Here is a 17,385-nt window from a genome sequence, read left to right as displayed (position 1 = left end):
ACACCAGGAGTTCTTGTTAGGAAAACAAAAAGTGGGTTGCTTTGCTGAATCTTCAGCTTGGATGGAGTGGAGTAAGATGGCGATAATATTCTTTTTCATGATGTAAACAGCTACATTTATTTCTATCTGATGGACTTGGGGTTGACAGAATGTTCTGTGTAATGTCTAGACCAAACTGCAACAGCATTATGGTCAGATAGGCCAAAGGGTGGTGAAAGTATGATTTAGGTTGCCAGGGATAATAATACTGCAACCAGGAAGTAGACCTTCAGCGCGCGTGATAGCATCAGACAAGTACTCTAAGATTTCAGTGTCGTTACAACTAGGTGGGTGGTAAAAACATGCAGTGATGATGCAGTTAATCCCTCTTGGTAATCTTGGGGGTTTAATGTAGGACCATAGGACTTCAAAGGCAGGATCTTCAAGCTCTTGTAGTCTCTTGGTCTAGATAGATTCTTTTATATACATGCAAACTCCTCCATGTGTACCTGGGGAGCAATCACGCTGAAGAAGCTTGTTGTTGTTTAGTGTCAAGTGATTGTCTCCAATGGATTATTGTAACCAGGTCTCCATAAAGAAGATCAAATCAAAGTTCTTTTGGGTTGTTAGGATGCTAATTTTGTTGACCTTTGGGACCAAAGATATGACATTTGCCAATAGAACACATGGAGCAAACTCGGTCTTTTGAGAAGATGGCATTGTTAAGGTTTTACTTGAATATTTAATTTGTTTATATGCAAATTACGTATTTTGCCACTTTCATTTATTAGATGATTTTGGAAATTTTTTTTTCATATTCCATCCAGCTTGGAATTGCTATTGAGTAAGGCAGGTGCATGCTGTTTTCTTTTACTGCTATGGCAGCCATGGTGAGTGGGTGATGTTCTTGCTATTTGTAGCTGTACAAGCGTCATTATATTCGTTTCTTCAACTGCAGTGCACACATATGATTTTCATATATTTACAGTAGTTATTCACCACTTGGAAGGTTTATTTGGATCCAACATAGTGACCAGCTCCAAGATCTATTAGTCTACATCTTTTTCCTTTAAAATCTCTTTCTTAAACAAGCTTCTTGATGAAGAGTCTGATTTAACTAGTTTTGATCTAGATACACTGATTGGTTGATTAATGTCAGAATTCATACTTACATACATACACACATACATCCTTATTTGGTAAAGCAAGTTGATTAGATGGCAGCTATTGCTGATGTGGACCTGCTATCTACTTTACACTATAATAAATTTTTATTAATAGTTATTAGTACTAATAATACATAAATAAATAGATAAACTTGAAATGACTATAAATAAATATTCATATTAAATTATGTAATTTAGACAATGCAAATGAAAGGTGAAAGGAAGACTAATCAAAATGACAAATAAACTAAACATTAATAATATATAAACTCATCACTTTTTTTATTGGTTGCAGTGAGGTTGTGCCAAAAGTAATTTGGTCAATGCACTATGAGAATTTCTTAATGTTAGCCTTGAATGAAGAGTAACTAGGCTTGGACTTTAACTGGCAAGGTAAACAATTCCAAACAATACTAGAATGATGAGTGAAGGAATCATGTAAGGCTTTGGATTTTGAGAGACAAGTTCCAATCATACATTATCTCTTAAATTATATGGAGTTCTGTGCTTTGTAAATAAATTATTAATGTCATCAGGAGCTAAGTTGTTGAAAGCCTGGCATGCAATACAAGCAAGTCTTCTCTTGTACATAAAATGAAGAGATGTCCATTTTGCCATGCTGAGTCCTTCATATTTTGGGGTAGATATGTTTATGTTGTTAATCAGTCTGGCAGCATGGATGTGCAAGTCCTTGAGGTCAGCCAGCAAGTTGGAAGATCCCCACTGGGATATACAATAAGTCACAGTTGGCAAAATACCTTTGAAGTAAATAGATTCTGGAGTAGAGTGTTTGAAGGTCTTCATCTGTTAAAGCTTTGAAATCTTTGCATTGAAGTTTGAAGTAACCATTTTGATGTGAGGAGCCCAGTTGAGCTTGTTATGAAGTTTGACTCCTAAGCAAGATGAACGGGAGACACGAATGATGGGCTTATGATCTATAGAGATGAGTCTGTTTGGACCAATAAATGGTGTTTTTGAGATGAACATTACTTCAGGCTTGACTGGATGGATGAACATAGAGTTGAGTTTAGACCAGGTAAGTAGTTGATGCAAGAGTTCTTGAATTTGGATTGAAATGGAGGCAGTGGCATTTCCAAAAATATAGGCAGTGGAGTCGTTGGCAAACATTTTTAACTTTGAGTCAAGGGTCAAGGGCAGGTCATATGTAAAGATACTTAAAGGTCTTGGGCCCAACAAGGAATCTTGGGGCATGCCAGAGGTTAGTCTTATTTTCTCAGAATTAGTACCATTGACAGATACAAAATGTTGTCAATTATTTAGGTAATTAACAGTCCAATCAAATGAGTCGCCACATAAATCGGAAGCTTGGAGTTTTTGAGGTAAAATTTGATGAGACACACGTTCAAAGGCTTTTTGGAAGTCTGTAAAAGTAATGCCAATTGATTTCCTTTCATCTAAAGCAAGTCTCCATTACTCTGTCATTCTGCGAAGCAGCAGCTCAGAGGATCTTCCCTTTCTGAAACCCCATTGGGAGTCAGTAATTAGGTTATGATGATTCAGAAAAGAGTCTAGATGAAAGCATGCAATACTTTCCTGTAACTTACCTGGTATACTCAGAAGTGAAATAGGACAGTAATTTCCACAGTCTCAAGTACTTCCCTTTTATGAATATAGTGAACCTGTGCTGTCTTCCATTGTGATGGAAACATGCAATCATCAAAGTTCTTTTTGGCAAAATTAAGAAAGTTATGAATGAAGACCACCCAACGTTTGCAGTTCTTTGCCAGTCTTTTGCCACAGGCTTTTCCCACTTTGATGTAATTCTTGAAACAGTAGGATAGGAGCTCTTTATTGACAGGAAATGACTGTAGAGTAGAGGTAATTCTGTGAATGTGGTTTACTGGTTGAGTGGAAAGATCCAGTGCTGACGAGTTGTCACTATTGACCAGAGTTGAACATATATTGACAAAATAGGAGTTGAATTCATTTGCCTTTGAAAGATTATTGGTTAGAAGTGAATTAGATGGGGATTTCACAGGGCCGATGGTAGAGCACTTGTTGTTACCTTGGAAGGATTTGACCAGTCACCAAAATTCTTTACTGGATTTAGCATTAGCGGGTTTGTTACTCCGGTAAGAAATTTCAGCTGATCTTAACAATTTAGTACAGTAGTTTCTTTGTTTCCTGTAAGCCAACCAAGATGACCTTCTTGATGTACCAGGTGTTGCATAATAATAATACTAATGATGATGATAATAATAATAGCAATAATAATAATAATAATAATAATAATGATGATGATGATCGCTATTTCTATCAATTAACCAAAATTGCTAAACAAAGTATTAAAAACATGAAAATTACATTGTAAGTTTAATATTTGTTAACATAGGAACAAATCTGAGATGATCAGAAGCTAAAAGGAACAGCCAAATAAAAGGGTCTTAACTCTACTCATAAGATTACTCACTTCTCATTTGGTCTAGTAAATTGTTCCAGAGTGAGGAGGCAGTGACTGAAAAAGTGCACTTTCCATAGGACTCCAGATTATTCCTAGGGACTACTAACAATTCCTTGCTGGTGGAATGTAGTGTCCAAGGGGTTTAATTAAGGAGTCTGGATCATCAACTTAACTCCCAGCAGATGTTTCTCCAGTTTGCTTCTGGGCCTTTATACATTTTCCAAGCCTAGGTAGTATCATCAATGTCATCAAAGATACTGCAAATCTGCCATGGTACAGATGCAAACTCAGATTGCAGTGCATTTCTGTCCACTCTTTATAGTCTAAGATTAGCCTTGTTTTAGGTTCCTGAGAGAACCTCTGTAGGTTCATAACAGCTTAAATTAAAATAAATGGTGATTAGGCACCATGATGTTATCCTCTGGCATTGGAAATTCCAGGGTTACAGGCACCAGGCATCATCCTCTGGCTGACTCCAGTTTGAACAAAGGGAACATTTCCACCTCTTTTTGATGCATGAAGATTTCAAGCCCTATGGAGTATAGATTGGCCTCTTGCGTGGTTTCCAATTAACTTGAGGAGTTCCTATGACTTTTCAAGTATTAAAAGGTGTTGTATTTCTTCCTATGGGTAGTTTTGAATGCTGTGTTTGTAACCTTCAAGTTCATCTAGTCAGCCCACATACAGTCATATTCTTCTTTGACTTTCTGGTGACTTTAGGTAATTTTTGGCTTTGTTTATTTGCCTCACGATTGTCTAACTGATAGCCAAATTGCCACCACCCATGAGGGGTATACTCAGTGCCTTAACAGCACCTTCAGCACATAATGAATGTACTGAATTTTAGACTAAAAAATCATAATTGAAATTTGAAGCTCATCTGTTGGGAGTTGTCAAAGAAGTTCACATTGTTTGCACAAAATGCTTTCAAGTTTGAATCCACCATTTTGTCAACAGTAAAAATTATAAACTTCTGATAAAAACGCCTCAGTTCATTCAGTAATCTTAAGTCTCAACCATAACACCTTTGTTGTTCCATTTTTCCTACTCTGTGATTTTGAGGAAATTTTTCCCTGTCCATTTCTTGAGGTGTGGAGACCATGACAATGCATTATTGTATTAGTAATATTAATAGAATTACCCTTATAAAGTTATGAAGATCGTCATTGCTATCAAAAGCTAATGGCAATGGTTGCCAATCAAGCAATTTATTTCCAACTACAAGGAGTTATTTGAAATTTACAGTAGTTATAGATAAACATTTTCTTGACTCACAAGCTAAAATGTTAGATACAACTATCTTGGTAACCTTTTGCCTCGAATTTGTGGGTGAGGGAATAGTTTTCATTCTGGAAATGAGTTCCAGTGGTATATAAAGGTCATACTTAACTAAGGCTCTTTGAATGATGGAAAAAGTGGTTTTCAGTTATAACGGTAAATTCTGCTGCCTGGAAAACATTGGTCAAAAATATATCCCTAGCATCCTGCTGTTTGATTATACATCTTCCTAAGGGATGCATAATGTATGCATTATATCATAAAAACTGGTTTATGTATTAGGGAGCTAGGTTACCATGTTGTAGCAGCTTGAGCTTTTTTTTTAGTAGGAAGTGCTCAACCTAACCTCTCTGCTAAAAAGACAATGGTGCACAGTGTTTTTAAGATCTCTCAAGAGCTTTATTGGAAAGATGATCTTGATAAGTATTTTTTATGAGTAGGATTTGTACTTGGGTACACCTGGTAAATCTTTCTAGGGTGGTGTGTGTACTCCAAAGCACAAACACTCAAGACAAAGCAGGCGATACAGCCACTCTGTAGGCATTTTTAAGGTATTATCTGCATCTCTCGATGCCACTGACAAGTAGAAAACAAGCAAGATTGCAGAAACGAAAATAAAGGCTGGGCACAAATGATTATCCAATCTTATTTCAAGGTTCTTCTTTTGAATAGGATTCCATGCCCTGAATATGAAACTAAAAGAGAAACAACATAGTTGAAAACCAGTTTAGTCGTGGTTAAGATGGGAACAGAGGTACTTGGAAATGCTGACACATTGTTAGGGGATTCCTGCAATCTAGCTTGAACAATTACATTATCCAGTTAGTGGTAACGAGACAACTGCTGAGTTGACATCTATATTAGTTTGTTTTCTGGGGGTTTGATTCAAGGTTGGCCAATGTATAGTAAGGTTTATTGATATTGCATTGGAGGAACTTTTCTGAAGGGTTGCCTGAACGTAATATCCTCAAGGGTTGGAATCTTTGTCGTTAAGATTAGCAGTATCCTGAATGAGAGTATATGCTATAACTTCTCTTTCTCTTCAGGGATACATTTTATGTCTGTGAGCTCTACAAGGCATTTGCCTGTCTTTGGCAGTTCTGTTTTGGATAGATTTGTCTACAGGGTAACCACAGCTTTGTCCAAAGAGATTATGGAGACTTCTACTTCTTCTTCTACTGTTGTGTCTTGTGGAGCACTCTGTCTCAAGTACCTTGTGACTGTCTTCGGATCTGTCCAATGACATTCATATCTAGTGATCCTGGAACTTCTCATTTCTGCTGTCTAGATCAGTAGTGTCTCTAACCACTAAAATTTCTCTCATCAGTACAATGATCCCCAAAACTACAATAATCACCTTGAAGTGTTCAACATGAGGGATGTCTTATTTATTTGCTACTTTTTAAAGTTAGCCTTTGCAGTGCTTTCAGTAAGTTTTGAAGTAGCAGGCTGAGGAAAAGATGTAGGCAGCTGAGGAAACAAGCACCGAAGGTGTGAGCCTCTAGGGGGTCTGGGGGCATGCTCCCCCATAAAATTTTGAAATTCAGACACTCGGAAATGGCATTTCCAGCGTTTTCCAACAGGTGTTTTCCCCTCAAATGCCGATGTAAATTAGGCAATAAAACACTATTAGTTATAGTCATTTAAACAGAATCTACATTTTTATTATTAGTAGCAGCGGGTCCTGCCATTATCAGAATTACTGAGAAGTGCAACCCTGGAGACAAATATCTGCTAAAAAACTGTTTAGCTTGCCAAGTTACTGTACAATGCCGTTGAACTCAGCACTGCTTCATCCAGAATGGGCTTTATAAATGAAATATGAGCAAAATATTTTGTACTTTATAACATACATAACATCTAGTGATTCTGATATAACAAAATTGAACATTTCCACTGTATGTTTTTGGCATGTTGTTCTCCAAGAGAAAAAGCATCAAACAGAAAAACAAACTGCAGGTGAGAAGATAAATTCTTTTTTAATGCAACATCACTCAACACTAACTTGCCATAAGAACAAACGGGTGAAATTGTCCCCAATAAAGAACCAAAGTTTTTGAAAGAAGGGTTTAAGGAGCCGCGTCCAATATTATGTTGAACAGCTAAATCTCTTGAAGACAAATTAGTTAGCACTAAGCTTCAAAAGCTCTCAGTAGATTATGTATGAACTGCAGGAGTTTTTAAAACAATCTATTCATCATCGCTGTCTTAGAGACTTGCTTCTTTCCTCTGCTTCAGAAGTGGCATCTATGGGTGGAAGCTTTAAATAGGCTACTGCCTGCTCAACTTCTTGGTCTATGATGTTGTCAATGTTCTTCACTAAAGCAGCAGCCACCTCCCACGCTCTCATCACATCCAGTCTCTCTGTGTCCACTTGTACAGAGGCATCTGCAGTAGTTGTAACCTGCACTGGCAGTTTATCTCTGGCAGGAATTTTTGCTAAGTGTCGTCGGTGTTTGGTGAGCCACTACTTAGCCACCTCATGAATCAAGGACTGGCTTTGACTTACATCAGGGCCATTGATTGCAACATGCATCAAAGCTTCCAGCATGTCATTTTTCAGGGTTGAGTGGAGACAGGTTTTTAGCCTTTCAATACAAGATGCCCCTCACTCAGGCCAGGCATTGCTAACTGGCAGTGACAGACATACCTCTGCCAGTTCTAAAAGGCAAGGGCAAAGATGCTGATAAGTCAACTGCATGTTGAGCATATGCTCCAGTAACCACTCAGTTGGTGTTTTACATTTGCAAGGTGTCTTGGCTATGTTTGGTCATGCTATCTCTGGAGAGAGCTGGCTATATAGACCTAAAAGATTGTACTTGAACTTTGCCCACTCACATAAGAGCTCATCTTTCTTTGAATCCTTATCCTCCTGATCTTGATAGAAGAAGTCTCTTAGCAATCCAACATCTGCCACACCATACTGCTTATAGCCAGCTTTGCTTCTCTTGGGAACAGCAGTTGGGTCAAAGACCTTGAAGGTGGTGAGGACCTTTAGGTTTCCATCAAATCGATTCTGAATGTTCTCTTTTAAGGCATCTACATATTTAGTTGTTAAACTGTTAAGCTGCTCCTCCATGTGGGGTGTCATGCTTGGTAGGTCACATCTTTGAAGTCTACCATTCTCTGACAAATCGTCCTTCAATCTTGCCAAGTGTTTACGCTGATGACCAACATCATTGAGACGATCAACTGTGTACTCAATCACTGGAGCAATGGATGCCAGACAAATTTCTCCTTCTTGAAAAGTTTTGCTCAAGTGACTAAGAATTGGAAGCACTTCTTGCAGTAAGTATGCTGTGCCAAGGAATTTTAAACTGCATGTTTGCTGTAAGAGACCAGTGGCAGTTGTATCCCTACTTTCTTGGAAAACTCTAAGTGTTTGGAGCAATGCTTCATACACGCCTTCTATTGCTTTTTCTGTTGACAACCACCTAGTTCTGCATGCCTTCTGGAATCTCTTTTGTAGCTTTTTCTTCCCTCCATTGCTAGCACTAAGCTGCTTGACGGTTTGCATGGCTTTTGTATAAGATGCACTTTTCTTAGCAGAGTGGTGAAAGAAAGACCACAACTAAAGGAGAATTTTCTCTACTTCCTTGATGTAGGAAATCCTGTCATTGGCATCACCACAGGCCAAAGCCAAGTGATGGCAAATGCAGTGTATTTTTATTAAAGCCTTGTTTTCGGCTTGCAATCTTGCCAACACCATTTCTTTTCCTTGTCATAACTGAAGCTCCATCTGAGGAAAACTTGAAAGCTTCTTTTTATCAATCCCAGCATCCTCTAGTTGTGCAACAATAGCGTTTGTTAGTGCTTCAGCATCAGCTGAGCTTAAATTCCCCAACAGATTGCTTGCTGCTAGGAAAGCAGTATTTGCTTTGCCAGTTTCAGGATGGACGAATTGAACAAATGTGACAAGCTGCTCTTTGTTAGACACATCAAAAACTTCATCTGTCAGAAGTCAAAGCATTTGGCTTTTGATATATCATGTACCAACTGTGCTTTCAAAATGCTACCAATGAGAAGAAAAATCTCTCTGACTGAACCAGCTGAACAGTGTTTGAAATACTTGATATCTTCAAGACTTACTTGCTCTTGTTGGAGATTTCCTCTTTGGCAATCCATTTCATAGTAAGCAACGTTTTGTAGTAAACTTCATCTTTAGCATCTTCAATTTTTCTCACTTCTTCTTCAAAAGTTGACACTCTCCTGAGAAGTTTTGCTGTAATGGCTGCTGCATGTTGTTGTGAATTGGCATGATCTTCGACCGCTTTCCATTTAAATCTAATTGCTGGCTCGAGGTTATACTTGCTGTTGTTTTGGTTATCTGATGTGCTATGTCTTCTGCACAACAAACAAAACATTCCCCGTCCCTCCTGGTATATCAGCCAGTTCATACCTGTATTACTGGAGTAAGTTAGATCATCGTCCATTATCCATTGATGTTGAAAACGATTAATGGATTGTTCATTCAGCCGGGTGACCCAGTCTGGGAGAAGTTCAAGGTGTATTGCTCTGAATGTAGCACATATAAACAGGCTGATGTAAGTTTTGGCTGTGCCTCTGGTGGTCTTTGTAAATAATAGGTTGGCAAAATCAACTCCCACGTGTGTGAATGCAGGGATATATTGGTGACCCTTGTTTTGGATAGATCAGCTTTTTTGGGGGCCTTGTAAGGCAATCTAGTTTCTTGCAGATAACACACTGATGAAGCGTTTTCTTCAAATGGCTTCCATGATCTGTCTTGTCACATGATGTCGTCTTGGTGACTGAATAGGGTAACTCGCTGTGATGTCCAGTGGAGCATTCCCCAGTCTGCCTTTGCACATCAGAATGTTACCTTCTTTCCTGAACAAACCAAGTTGTTGCTTTAGATTCTCAAAATTCTTTTCGTGCTTCATAGGCTCCTGTAGTTTACAAATCCATTGGCTCCTTGCTTCACTGATCTCTTCTACCGTCAGGGTTGGTTTTGTGTTTTGCAGCTCTCTTCTCCGGGTTCTTGCTGCCTTTAAATCTCTGATAAACTTTAGGCTGAGAGCAGTTCCTCTGAATAGTTTTGTTGCATTGCTGGACTGTTTGCAGTCAATTGCTTCAGTCAACTTTATGGTCCTGATATGCGTAGGCGGTTCCAGTTTCCAATTATTCCTTCAATCTTCTGGACTGTATGTTTTCTCTTTTTGGGCAAGAGCATTTACTCCCTTGCATCTTTCTCTATTTTACACTTCGTTTTGTAGAAGTTGCAACATTTAGGAGAGGTTCCATTTGCTATCTTCACTTTTACGGTCCACTAAAAGGCGGATATCTTTGGGAACTTTGGTCATAAGCACAGGCACCAAAAGACTTCTGTAGATTTCTTTAAGCACATCTAATGCTTATAGGCCTCTTACTTGGGCTTCTATCTTGTCGTAGGTTCCTCATAGCTTTGGAACATCAGGTGTGTTTCCTAAAGGCATCAGCTTTAGAAGGCTGTCCAAATGGCTACTGATGATTACTTGTTTGTTTCCGAATCACTTTGTCAGGAGCTCAATTGCCATGATGTAGATTTCGCTCATTAGAGGTAGACCAGTGATTGTTGTGACTGTAGACCCACCTAGAAGACTCTTAAATAGTGCAATTCTGAGTTCTTGTGAACATCGCCCCAAAAGCTATCCCAAAATGTTAACCACTGGCCTGGATCACCAAGGAAACTCTTCAGTGCGAGTCAAGTAAGTTTTGCGCATTTGTTTACGCTGGTTGCATTTGTTGCTGTTGGGTTTTGGCAATGCTGAACCACTTCCATTTTCTTCTTTATCTTTCTGAGACAACACTCTATTTCAACTACGTTCTCCAGCACTTGTTTGCTAAAATCTCTGGCCTCTTCAATTTCTTCTTCAATTCCTTTCTTGCCTTTAAGTGCATCCAAGATTTTGGCATCTAAAGCACAAATCGTTTCCAGTCAATCTTTAAGGGATATCTTCAAATGTTTCATTTGTTCTCTTGAGAAGGGTTGAACTCCTTGATAATCTCTTTTGCCTTGCCCGTAAGTTTCTGGGCGTAGACATGATGCCCTTGGCGTGATTTCTTCTTTTGTGTCAAATCTGGCTTGAAGGACCATGTAATAATTTTAATTGGCTTGATTCTTTCTGTTACAGTAAGGCTCAATTCTATTCCTAAAAAAGGCTCTAAACTGCGAGATTCTTTTAGACACAGTGTTCGCGTTCAACTCCTGTGTGACTGTAAAAATTCTTACCGCGTTATGTTAATGTCAGTCATTCAACAATACTTGTCTAAAAATGTTTGCTCTATTGTCTCTTCATTGTTCATTGCTTAGTAGGCTCAATAGGCTCGGTTTTCTTGACAAAATATACAGAAAGTCAAGCAATGTCTGAAGTCCTAAACATGAAAGAAATCTATGAAAAATCTCTTGGTCTACTAGATTGAATCTTGTGCACTCATGATTGGTCACTGATGTGGATTGGAAAGTACTCCAAACAAATGCATTTGTTGCAGTGCTGGCAGTCCATTCTGCAAAATGTTGTCTTCTTAGGTTGAGACAATGTTTGCATCCCCCTTTACTGAGAGCAATGGACCAGTGCCCAGCCTTGGATTGTCCCAAACTAGCTGTTCTCCTTTGGTGGCTGAATTCACCAATAAGATTTTGGGTGAGTTCAACGCGAAATGCCAGCTGTGTTCTGGAAAAATGGTTAATTGCTTTTTTCTCCAAAATGAAAGAGTTCATAATTCTCACATCCAAACAAAACCAGAATAGGTAGCACCACCTCTTTCTAAACATGTTACCAGTGGCTTAATAACCGTGAAGCCGATTGTGCAGATCAGCTCCTCCCATACTCCTGTGGCTTTTCACTTCACACTTGAATTATTGTTCCGTCACATTCTTTACAGTTCACTGTCTTGTTTCCAATTGGATTACTTTGGGTGTTGATGAAATGGACTGCTTTTTATCTTTCCAAGCCATAGCAACCATGTAGTTTTTTGGGCAAAAAAGGGGCTTCTCCTCACCTTAAGCCCTTGACATTGGGATTGTTTTTGGCTAGTTCCTTTGGGAAATCTTTTATGCCAAGCCAAATGTACCAATATTCAATATTTATAAAGTAATTCAATTTAATACCTTTTTTTGCTATTTGCTTACTTCTATTCAACTTAATCCTCAATTTTCATTCAATTCAATTTGCAATCATTCAATTTAATCTACTAAAATTCATTCAATCTGAACACTGCTACTTATTCAATTCAATCCCTCAGTATTTGTTCAATTCTCGTTTCCAATATTTTTTAGTTTGGTCACTGATATCTCGTCAATTTATTCCACTACATTTTATTCAGTTGGAACAACATACATTCATTCAATTCAATCAGCTCATATTTGTTCAATGTTTGTCCTTGTTCATTTAATCTTAGGGACTGGGGCAAGTAAAAACAAACGCATGGTACTGGGTAACACTCTTCCTGCAAAAAAGATGGGGGGATTGGAAGACATGATCGATGTTTGTGATGATTTAGGAATCAAGAGTTTCCATCTATTTTACTACATATTCTATGCAATGGAGCAAACTGTAGTTTTGGGTGTTTGAAAACATACATAATACATAATTTATTTGAATAAGGTCATGATAAGGGCAGCCTTTGCTGATGTGGACCTCCTAACTACATGCTAAAATATTTGAAAAAACAGATCCTAATAGCATCATTTTTAAAAGTTTCTATAAAGTATAGAATATAGATTATCTAATAAATAATTATTGATAAATCAAATTTAAATATGAATCTAATAAATAAGTAATAAATTTTAAAAAATGATCACTTTCAATAGTATATAAATTCTTCAGTTCTCCTATTTAAATTGTTGCATTGTCCCTTTATGTAACTAATAGTTTCCATCAATCTTGATTTCTCTTTTAGAGCTAATCTAAAAGACTTCATATTTTCTGTATTTCTTATGTCTCTGTTCAGATTATTCCAGGTAACTGGACCTCTGAAGAATAAAGATTGTCTACCAAACTCTGAAGTTGTTGTATTCATTTCGATTAGTTTGCCTTTTGTAACAGAGTTTACTTAAATTGAACATATGAGATAATCTGTGACATCCATCAGAGTTTATGATTTGAAACATTTCTAAAGCAAGTATCTTTTATAGATATTGCTAGTGTTCTGCCAATGTACCTTCTTTATTACATCATGGTCTTCTAAACAAGAAGGAGTCTGTGGATTAATCTCGCAGCTTTTACATGCAGTGCTTCAATGGGTTCAAAAGTAGAGGTTGAACAGTTTCCCCATACAGATATACAGTACTTTAAGTGTGGTATAATCAACTTGAAATAGATACTTTCCAATTCTTTAGTTGACAGATAGGATATTCTTTTAAGAGACTTAAGTTGTGCATTAAATGATTTAGTTAGCTCTTTGATATGTGGTTTCCAAGGCAGTTTATTGTCAATATATATTCCAAGTACTTTTACTTTATCTGTATACTCTAGAAATTTGTTTCCCCATTTGACAGGTTTCAATGGGCCAGTGAAGCTCTTTCTTGAGATTAGCATGACTTTGCATTTGCTTGGATGAATTTTGAGGCTGTTTATACTGCACCATTTGCTAATTTCTGAGAATATGATGTTAAGTAGAGTTACTACCTCATCTTCATTCTTTCCAATAGCGAATGCTGTGGCATCATCAGCATAGAGGTGGATTTCACCATTTGATATACAATCAGGCAAGTCATTTACGAAGATCAAAAATAGCTTTGGTCCCAAGAGGGATCCCTGTGGGACACCATAGGGCACTATTTGAAGGCCAGATTCTTTCCCATTTACTACAACAAATTGTTTTCGATCAACGAGGTAACTTTGAATCTAGTCTTTCAATTTTCCATGTAAACTGCAAGCAGCCATCTTATAACTCAAAATTGAATGATCCACTGAGTCTAATGCTTTCCTAAAGTTGATAACTGTACCAACCACATTCTCTTAATCCAAAATTCTTTTCCACATCTCTGTAATATATAGCCATAGAGAGTTTGTGGAGAAACCTTTTCTGAAACCCCACTGATTTCTTTGTATTACTTTGTCTAGATGATCATCAATGCTATGCTATGGTATTTAGATGGTCATCTCTCACATGTTTACTTTACAGTATGTCTATCTGGCAAGAATAATTAATGTTAAAATCCTTTCTCAGTCTTACCTGAACACAGATGATGGTGACAGTCTGCTGATGGGTACCTGTAAAGCACTGGTACCATACCAGTGGTCCAGAAGGAAAATTGTTTGTAAACTAGTTCACCACTAACTGAGTAACAGGGTTGGCACGGTCAGCAGGGTTTAAGGTTGCTGCAAATTATTTTATTAGATGTTTTTGTGTGGAAAAGGCAATTTTCTTTTAAAAATTATCAGAGCCATCCTTATTTTTGTTGATTCATGGCCAGAATAGTTATCCTGCAGGGTTACTGAAAATTGCTTTACACTCAGTGAAAAGTCAGGGTTTTTTTTTTTGTCCTGGTGGGTGGCAACCCTGGAGTAAGCAATACTATAATGAGATGCAAATAATATGTGATGTTGGTTTTACATTGCTTAAATATGGATACTTTCATCTTCATATTATAACAAATACTGATATTATACTAAGCAAACAAATATTGGCTTATCACTATAATAGGACTCTAGAACACTGGCAGTTAGTACATGATTTGGTATATTGGTATAGATATGGTCAGTTTGTGTATGATAGTCTGTAGTAAACTGACATATCAGTTGCTTATAGGTTCTTTGTGGTAACAAGCATTTTGTTAATGCCTTTTGTTCTGAGGAAACTTCCAATAAATTAACATTGAAGTCACCTAGTATCACAGTAGATGTATCTTCATCAGGAGTGATTGTATCAAGGAGATGATTTATAGTTTCAATTAAGTTTGTTGGTTAGCTTTGCTTTTTGACCTATAGATGCCTACTATATGTAAGTTTGGAACTGGATCATTAAGTATACGTTCAGTTAGTTCTATATTGTTCTATATTGTTAAAGTTAGATCTGAATGGTGTAGTTGCACAGTTTATATTGGATTTATTACACATAGCCATATATAACTACTTCTGACATTACTATTTGTGTTAAAGTCATTTCTAGAAAGTTTGAAACTAGCCAGTCAGCTGCTAGAACATTGTAGTCACGTGCAACATCATCAAAATGAAGAAGAAGAGATCGCACATTATGAAACAGTAGTTTCATTTTAGAAGACTGGTTGTATAAAAATGGTATGGACATTTTTTCTTGAACTTTTTGACTAATGGTTTTTTTTTCATTTAGGTTGATTATATGTAGCGTTGAACTAATTGTTACTCTACTTAAAGCAATGTAATGCATGTGCTCTGTGGTTGATGATGGTAAATCAAGTACTGCTTCATTAAGTGTATCACCTTGGCAATGATGGAAAGTCTTAGCTGCAGCTGGCTGTAAAGGATATTGTCTATGAAGTATCTGGCATTGATGTTGCTTTGATATCTTGAATTGTTTAGTTATCTCTAAAATTGGTTTCCAAGTTCTATCCACATTTATGGTAAATAAATGTACAAATTCATTGCAAAGGTTTTGACCTATGCTAGCTTCTGGGAAAGATACCCAGGTGATACTTGGCCTAGTGGAGTCTTTAACTCTGTCGTCTATTTTCTCTATAACACACTCGGCACCATTTGTCATACCATCAGTTACACTGACATTTGTTTTCAAGTCATATATTGCTCCCACAGCAATTGAAACAGAATTATATAAGCCCATAGTTTTTGTGGGATCATCTGGAATTTTTCCTTTGACTTTGTTTTTTAGGTCATCAGACATATCTCCAACAATGATGTCAATACATTTAATTTGAGCTTTTTGAGTATGTGCAGCTTGATACATTACATTGTTGTGATCATTTACTTGTGGATTTTTTTGAGTATAGAGTGTTTAATTGATGGAATAATTTTTCTTTCCAGGGTTAATTTTTACAATTTGTTCTTTAAGCGCCATAATATCATTTTGGTTGTTTTCCTTCTCTAAATCTATTTAATAGTTCTGCAAAGTCTTGTCATCTTTTTGCCTCATGATTTCAGTGAGTTCAACCAAGGTAAAATACTCACTCCAAATGTTGGTTGCTAAAGCACTATAAGAATCATTGATATTTTCAAAGATCCATTTATCAAATACTGGTTTTAATTCGAATAAGTCTCCAACTGTTATCAAGCTGAGATTTCCAAATGGTGACTTGTTTGCCATTATTTGCTGTAGTAATAAGTTAAGGAAGTTGAACATTCCATTGCCTACCATTGCAATCTTATCAATTAATATAACTTAAAGTTTTCTTAACTGTGCTGGTATTGTATGAAGTGTGTCTGTGTCAAGTGTGCAATGTTGAAATCCCCTGTTGGTAGGTATTTTAAAAGCTGAGTGAAGTGTGTTTCCTTTGATGTTAAATGCTGCTTTGCCTGTGGGAGCAACTTTAAGTACTTTTGCTTCATCTGGATTTTCACCTGGGATGCTATTTAAGAACCTTGTGGGTACTTCATAGAGGGCACTACTTTTACCAATTACAGCGCCTCCACTTAAGAATAATCTGAGTGGGTCATCATTAGTTTTAATAGAGTGTAAAACATAGTAAAAGAATTCTCTCTGTCTTTTGTCTAGTGAGCGAACAAGCTGTTGATAATCACTATTGTGTGGGTGATTTTGTAGAAGTTCTTCATCATCATTATTCCTCAGTAAAATATTCATATCCTGAAATAGATCATATTGACTGTGTTGTTTGTCGGTACCTGGATCGAAACATTCAAATAACTCAGTTGGTTTTGTTTTAGCTGCAATATCTTGTTCATTCATGTGTTGTGTATTGGGAGCCACTGGTGCATTGGTATTTGTTGTTGTCATTAAGGTCTTCAGTGGTCTTGTCAAGAATATCAGAGTGGCACTTATTCTGCTCTCTGTTGCTTTTGATGATTTCTTTTACCTGTTTTTATCTTTCTTGGTATGTCTTACAGTTGTCTTTAAATCACAAGCTGACTCCTCCGCCTTGGGAATGACCCCTTGGAACATGTAAGAATCTATATAATCTTTCTTGTTCCTCACGCAAGAAGTCCAAAAGGAAATAAAATTTTGAAATTCATTTTGAACTTTGGTTTAGAAGTTCTCTATAATGGGTTAAATTCTTGGCTTACGCAAGAAAGGATGTACAAATACAGAAGCTTGAGTTGTTTGAGTTTATTCTTCTATCTGTTCTTGATGATTGACTAGCCCTCACTGCTCTATTTACTTCAATTCCTTTTGAGCTAAATAATGGTTAAAAATAAGATTGTTGACTTCAAGGTTGTTGAGGTCAGTGAGGTAAATCATAGCTAGGCCATGGAAAGAGAGGGATTCAAACACTGTATGGAAAACATCAATGAAAAAGGGAGGAAAATTATGGTTGTTGCAACTGATCATCATGTGGGCATTAGGGCTGACATGAAAAGAAATTTCCCTGAAGTTGATCATCAATTTGATGTGTGGCACCTCTCCAAGAGCATAACTGAAAAACTAAGA

The 17,385-nt window shown here is 37.1% G+C and overlaps 3 pseudogenes; 1 reads left to right on the top strand and 2 right to left on the bottom strand.

The window, feature by feature from the left end:
• Positions 1-7,042: 7,042 nt before the first annotated feature.
• LOC136282933 (zinc finger protein 862-like) lies at positions 7,043-9,317 on the bottom strand (annotated as a pseudogene).
• A 6,559-nt stretch (positions 9,318-15,876) lies between these two features.
• Positions 15,877-16,734, bottom strand: LOC136282916 (uncharacterized; annotated as a pseudogene).
• A 405-nt stretch (positions 16,735-17,139) lies between these two features.
• The window catches only part of LOC136282905 (uncharacterized), a 624-nt pseudogene continuing 378 nt past the window's right edge, over positions 17,140-17,385 (top strand).

The sequence above is a fragment of the Pocillopora verrucosa genome, chromosome 1 (genome assembly GCF_036669915.1).
Source record: "Pocillopora verrucosa isolate sample1 chromosome 1, ASM3666991v2, whole genome shotgun sequence".
Classification (NCBI taxonomy): Eukaryota; Metazoa; Cnidaria; class Anthozoa; order Scleractinia; family Pocilloporidae; genus Pocillopora; species Pocillopora verrucosa.
The sequence above is the reverse complement of the archived record's forward strand: the minus strand, read 5'-3'. Positions and strand labels throughout refer to the sequence as shown.